Source organism: Eschrichtius robustus, chromosome 18 (assembly GCF_028021215.1).
Source record: "Eschrichtius robustus isolate mEscRob2 chromosome 18, mEscRob2.pri, whole genome shotgun sequence".
NCBI lineage: Eukaryota > Metazoa > Chordata > Mammalia > Artiodactyla > Eschrichtiidae > Eschrichtius > Eschrichtius robustus.
In genome coordinates, this window is record NC_090841.1 from 61,247,845 (window position 1) to 61,255,369 (window position 7,525).

Here is a 7,525-nt window from a genome sequence, read left to right on the forward strand (position 1 = left end):
TACAGTGGGAACTGGAGTCACCAAATTGGGAAAATGAAATGCAATGGGAGTAATTGCATCTCAGGGTGACAGGAGCCAAGTGGCAGCACTCAACTGCTAAAGACAAGGTGGGCATAGTTAACTAATGACAGCAGAGTCAAAGCAAAGAGCAGAATAGTCTGACTCACATAGACCTATTACCTAGCCGATCATGGTGTTCCTAGAGGTGAAGTAGATAAGAAGCCTATTAAACTCTTACTTGATCTGTGTAAGGAAAATTTCTAGGTCAAATAAACAAAAGTCTCACCCTGAATCACAAGAACAGTCAAGATTCCTTAATCAACTCTCAGATTTGAGCCAGTTTACTGACCTAGAGGTCCTTTTGAGGAAGGACCCTGCTACTCTGCCATAAATTTGTACTGTTAATCTTTCTCCTAGCCTTCCTCAAAGAACCTGCAGCCTTTCACCAAGGTGTACTGGAGGAAAGGAAATGATCAGAACTTTTGAGGACTACTAGACATTGGTATCTTGATCGTAGATATAAATTATAAAAATGGTTGTAGTTTGGTTGACACAACTTCTCACACCATGCCACAATTTTACCTAGGCTTCACAATGACATATTATGATAAATGTTTTCCTTTTGCAACTGAACCAGGGCAATACTTTACACAGCCTTCTGCTCCAATATTACTGAGGATTTATTTAAGTATATTTGTTCCTTTGTGCTTATGGTAGAATTACTTCCACCTTGCAAGAATATATTGATACAGATCTCCACTTAATGGCTTGAGGCAAAAGAGTATTTGCAGAAGATTTTAAAATATAACTCCATGTATATGGCCCTTGTATGTATTTCATATCAGTTACAGTTACAAACACTACACTATGTACGGTGTTCTATTTTGCTGCTTTTGCCTTTAGGCTCAGAAAAGCTCCTGACTTTACTGTTTATGCAGTGTTCTATTTAAAGTAGTACTTCACACTGAGATTTTTTAAATTATCTACTCCTTTTTTTATCACCACTTCCATAAAATGTCTGATTGAAATTAGTTACTGCTATAAGTAGCATTAGTATCTGGAATACTCCAGTATACTTCAAAATAAAAGTTCATATTGACCAAACTCAGATTGTTGGTTTCCTATTGATTATTCATAAGTCATGGAAGAAAAATAATAGCTAAAAATGCCTCTCTTTTATTTCAGTCCGTATATGCATACCTAAAACTGCCTCTTGCTCCAGAGTGTGGAAATAATAATCAACATGATACGCATTTGCACTTGAATGGGATAAATTCATTTACAAATGAACTTTTTTGGTGTTAATATATTTAAATTAATTTGTCTTAAACACTTATCCATGTCCGTGCATTTACCACTCTTACACCCTCAACAAGCAAATATCAGTAAAAGATTATAGGTATTTTGAAGAGGATGTTCAGTCATCGTTTGACTATTATCATAATCTTACTTGCTATATGAATATTATTTATTTCTTCACACTGTTTCATTACTAAAGCAATTCATATGATTCATTTCATACAACATTTATTTCAAATAAATGCCATTCTGCACATCTCCTATTAACTTTTTGTTAGTGTCCAAATTTTTATTCCAACTTAGATACTTTTATAAAATACTTGGAAAATTAAAGCAAAGAGAGTTAAGTGGTACATATAGTATTAGTTGTATATTAAAAATAAGTTTTCTAACAGTGAAAGTTGTTTTACTTGATTACAATTAATTAACATATTAGAATCAGTTACACTCTGGAATGATGCAAAATAGTGTTTATTATGGCAGAGGAACATATCAAATGCCTTATCCTTCTTCCGAACTGTGTCTATAAGCATTCAAATAGATGCGTTATGTTCGTTGGCAAGCAAAATAAGTGTCCTTGAAATCCTACATCCTTCACTGTAGTTCAGCTCACTTGACACATTGCTAACATATCAGATGATTAAATGGAAACTTATAAGTACTGAATATTTAAAGCAACTTTGTATAATAGACCCATTGAGTGTATATAAAACTCAAGTTCATAAAGTAGAAAATAAACTCGTACTTCAAGGAGAGGAATAGGCAAATGGGCTTTGTGTTCCCCCTGTTCCATGTGCTCTCTGTGATTTGGGACAAGGTACATAAATATTTGAATCTCTTGAAAACACTGTAAAATGGGACATTATCTAAATCACAGGTTAATTTAGAGGCATAAATATAGGTTGTATACAGTGCCTAGCACAATTCTTAGGAGATCTAAGCTCACAACGAATGTTACTTATCTTTTTTATATTTATTTATTTTATTTATTATTTATTTTGGCTGCACCGGGTCTTAGTTGTGGCACTCGGGATCTTTGTTGCAGCATGTTTAGTTGCAGCGCGTGGGCATCTTAGTTGCAGCATGTGAACTCTTAGTTGAGGCATGCATGTGGGATCTAGTTCCCTGACCGGGGATTGAACCCAGGCTCCCTGCATTGGGAGCGCAGTCTTACCCACTGGACCACCAGGGAAGTCCCCAAATGTTACTTATTTATTTTATTTGTAATACTGTCTTATTGCTATTATTTCAGTTCCTTCACTCTATTTAGAAAATTTCCAAGAATATATTTTCTTAGGTTCTCAATAGCTTCTTTCCTTTTCTAATAATAATGAAAAGGATTCAAGAGCAAGGTCAGAAAATGTGTTTTTGGACGATACATGCTTGGGCAGTTAGAAGTGATGAATTCTTTACTTGCGGACCTATCACTAGTAGCTACACATGGGGGGGGGGGGGCGTGCAGAAGTGCCAAAGGGAGATGTGCCAGGCATCTTTTCGTTCTTCTCTACCATGTGTTCAGTCCCAGCAGTTCATGCCATTCAGCAGGTTCCCCTGCCTTCTTGGTTCCAGTTTGAGTCATCCCACAGGGAGCCCTCGTAGGAGATCAGATACAGAAGGAGAGTGACATTGGTAGTACATTTATACCCCTAGCTCCCAACTTGCAAATTCACCTTTAGGTAGTTTGACCCTTCAAGAGAGGTTCACTACCCCTTTACAAGGTGGCTGACACTGTGCAACTCAGTACCTTTGGGTTCTGGTCATTTCACTCTTCTCTTGTCCTTCCGACTCTGGATTGTTGCCTCCTTAGCCTTTGGAGTTCCCCTACACACACCTTATATAGAATCCTTTAATCATTTCCTATTGCTGCTTTACAGAATACCACAAACTTAGTGATTTAAACAATACAAGTTTTTATTTTAAAGTTCTAGAGGTCGAGGTCAGAAGTCCTAAAATCCGGGAGTCGAAAGGATGCTTTCCTACCAGATGTTTTAGGGGAAAGTCTGTTTTCTTGTCTTTTCCAGCTTCTAGAGGCTACCTGCACTCCTTGGCCCTTGGCTCCCTATTACTTTGACATGTGCTTCTCTCACCACATCTCATCTCTGACTCTCCTGTCTCCCTCTTTCACTTATAAAGACTTGTGTGATTACATTTAACTCCATCTGGACACTTCAAAATAATTTCCCCGTTTCATAATCCTTAATTTAATCACATCTGCAAAGTACTTTTGGCCATTTAAGGTAACGTATTCACTGGTTCTAAGGATTAGGACATGGAGATCTTGGGCGGGGGGTGCATTTTTCTGCCTATCTCAAGTTCCTTTGTAAATGAGTTCTCAAATTCTCTAATTTTGAGTGTGATTTATTTCTTGATGGGAACCTCAGTAATACTAGGAGACCAATTTCCCTACTGTTTTTTAGGTTCCTTTTCCAATATTATTCTGTGTAAGTAGGAAAGAGACACCAACTAATAACAGTGCTTTCTTTATACCTGTTCCCACCATTACCAATATGGTTTAAGCTCATTTTATTCTTCGTGTTATATTCTCCAATCATCAGTTTTGTTTTTTTTCCCCAAGTCATACTACATATATCTCTAAGAATAATATTCCCAAAGTAAAGCTGTTTTTAGCAAACACTAAAAATAAACCTAAAATCCAGCATCCTTGGATTGATATTCTAAGCCAACTCATTTTAGGCAACTACTCCAACATTACATTTACTTTAAAAAATATTTTTAATATAGAATTCTATTATCCAGAAATTTGGATTTTATTGAATGAGTAAAAGGCCTTCCTATCTCCACAATCCTGCTTATTTTTGCTAAAAATAATGTATTGTTTCTAAGACACATTTTCAGTACCTTCTCAGATAAATTCAGATAGAAGGGAATCCTCTACCTTCTAAATTTCTGTAGGATTTAGGCATCATTTGTGGTTTTTATTGCAATTCATAATGTAGTTATTTCTATTTTTATATCTACACCTAGATTTCAAATTACAGAATCTTTGTATAGTTAAGTTTTATATATCTCTTACTATAGAACATAGAGGATATATATGCAGTTCTTACATAGTTTTCTTTTTTCCCCAAGGTACTTGACTATTTAAAAGTACTAAAGTAGGCACTCTGAGAATGGAGCTGCATATCTTGGTGAATACAATGTTCTGTTGTGTTGGATTTTCTTATATAATGAATTTCCAATATAAGCATCAAACTAGGAGTTTTTTTTCTAATTCATTGCCTAAAGTTCATCGATTGAATCATGGTTAGCTGGCCTAGCTGATAGCATAAGAAGTCATACAAAAACTAAAAAGACCTAAATTAATAAGGTGAAAATCATATCATGCTTCTGTGTGGTGATTCTTATACAGAAGCTTAACAGAAAGTTTATGGTATTTTGAGTAAAATGTGAAGTCTTGAATTAACCAGGTTCGGTGTTGATTCTGGTTTTGCTACTTATACAGTATATTACCTTGCTATGTGGCTTAATATCTATGAGCTTCAATTTATTTATTATTATTATTATTTTTTGGAACTATAATGCTTTTATTACCAGAATGTACAAAACATTGATCCCTTTATAATTCTACAATATTGCCTCAGATTCCCCCAGTTTCAAACAACTTGTCTTTTAAATTTCCATAACATCCATTTAGCATAAATGATTTTGTTGCTGTTCACAGTAGAAGACAGTCTTTAGCTTTGATGGTTCAGACCTAATTAAACAGAAATGGCTAACTTTGGGCCTAAGATAAATGTGGTATAGAAACAAGAGCACAGAACCCTACCAATACACGTAAACCATACTCCATTCAAATAGTCCTGGGACCTTACTGAATGGACTTTCAAATAAGTAAGCCTCCCATTAAAATACATTTAAAAATGTACTGGCTGATAAACTCAAAATACAAAAAATGCAGTATCACCAATTATGTGCATTTTCTAGGATTCGTTTTAAAATTCAGGCTAATGTTTACCAATAGCATTTCAATTAAATTATGGCATTGGAAAAGGTTATACTTCTGAGGAAAGATCACATAAACATGCTTTTTGGGAGAAGATATGTTTGGAAAACAGCAGTAATGAATAATTAATATTGCTTTAACATTTCTAAAATCACATAAAAATGATCATCTTTGATTGCCATTTCAGTAAGTTTTGATACAGGGTGTGTTACTGTCCACTTACTAGTAACCAAAACACACATAGAAGACTTGTAACAAATATTCAGAATCTGTTATTTTCATGAGCTAAACATTTCTGAGACTTTAAGATTCATGTTTGAACATACAGTACTGCAATGTTGGCTACATAAAATAAAATAAATAGAAGATCTTTTTCAGAGGAAGCTCAATCATCAGAGGCTGTACTGCATTTAAGGATTTAACACTGGCTATATACAGAAGGGAAAGCATTTCACTTAGAAATACTTTACATTACTGGAGCTCTCTTTTTAATATGGCAACATATAGCAGCTTACCATTCTGACACTTAAAAATCAAGAGGAATAGTGCTACTCTTTTATCCTTTGGTTCCCAGTGACAAATAATGCAGTAATTACACCTCTGGTTTTCAGTTCCTCTTGAATGATATTTATTAACAGAGAGAAACCCGACGCTTTAGCTGAAATTTGGCAGCCCAAGAAGTGCACCAACTGCTCCAGAACATCCCTCATGGTCTAGAAACAGTGCTTTCAGTTGACCTTTTGACCAGTAATCCAGGACATATGCCAAAAGTTTCATCGAGAGAGAATTGACACGTAAAGTTTCCAACAAAGACAACTCTGTTTATTTTCTCATTAACGGCACACATTCGTGCCACAGAACCAATGTTGTTGGTGATAGTAACTAACGTAGCTCTTGCTAGATCTTCTTTACCAACAGATTCTCGCTTCTTCTTATAAGTCATATTCCCAAAACTAGATGCTACAGCCCAACCAGACAGACAAAATCTTTCAAAATCTCCTCCGTAAATATCACGGACCAGCTTGTCAGCTTGGGTGCTCTCACCTTTGGATGCCATTTCAAGAGCCTCTTCAAAACTTTCACAGCCAGTCAATAAACTACATAAACCCAGAAAGGTACCCCCTCCAAGGCTTGTCCCAGTTGCTCGTTTATAGTTGTCTTTGGAATAGACTGCTAAAATACTGACCCCGGAACCAATGTTTACTACCAGCAGTGGATAGGGATCAGCCAGGTTGAAAGACATCTTTTGGCATCTCTCAGGTTCTGAGGCATTAGCAAAATAATAGCACTCTGCTTGTCCATTGAAACTGACAGAATCTATGTACAGCAAGCCCTTTACAAGGCAGTCAGCTTCATCCAGTTTGTGCAGGTGGAGGTTTCCAACTGTGCGAAAACCGTTTTCAAACTTGTCACTGCCACCTCCTGTAGCACGTAGCACCGTAGGTAGTGTTGAGAAGTTTTTCGCTCTTCCCCTTTGGACAAAAGCAGGCAGGTCCTGGGTTGGAAATCTGATAAAGTGCAGGTTCCCTCTCCGGCCAAAAAGTGTTAAATCTTTTAGTTCAAGGCGTGCATCCCGAATACCAGTGGATCCACAGGCTACATTAGAAGTCAGATATTTCCAGATACTTTTTAAGCTCTCAACTTCTTGTTCTTCCTCTGCTGTGATATCGATAGGTTCAAAATATGAGCGCTTTACCAGAGTTCCCCCGATGTCCATGCCAAACAATGGGAAAGAGGGTTTCTTGGCATCCTTGATCTTCATGGCGTCGGCCCGAGGGGCGAGAGGCAGCCTCCGGTCCTCCCCTCGGGCCGGGAGGGGCGGGGGCACTTGAGACGAGGCCCGGCCCAGGGGGCAGCCCCCCTATCCCCGCGAGGGGCGGCCGGACCGAGCGAGCAGGGGAAGCAGGGAGGGGGCCCCGGGAGGGGGCCCTGCCGCCGCCGCCGCTCCAAACAAAAGGCCTAGGTCCCCCGAGCCGCCGCCCAATTTATCTATTATTTACACGTAGGATTTTTGAGGACTGAGTTGCACATAGGTTTGTTGAGAAAATAGTATATGTGAAATAGCTTTTTCAGTATTCACTAAACATATGTTTTAAGAAATCTTAAAAGCAAGAAATGAATATACCAAACCGCAAATCTGATTTTCAGGACTATATAGAAAATCTTCCACCGGAGGCCGAGAAACATGAGCCTAAGAAATATGTGGTCTAACTTAGAACGGGGGAAAAGGCATCGTGTAAATAGTTTTATGAGACCAGGTTT

At 37.5% G+C, this 7,525-nt stretch overlaps 1 pseudogene; it reads right to left on the reverse strand.

The window, feature by feature from the left end:
* Nucleotides 1–5,917: 5,917 nt before the first annotated feature.
* Nucleotides 5,918–7,025, reverse strand: LOC137752020 (pantothenate kinase 3 pseudogene; annotated as a pseudogene).
* Between the last annotated feature and the right edge of the window lie 500 nt (nucleotides 7,026–7,525).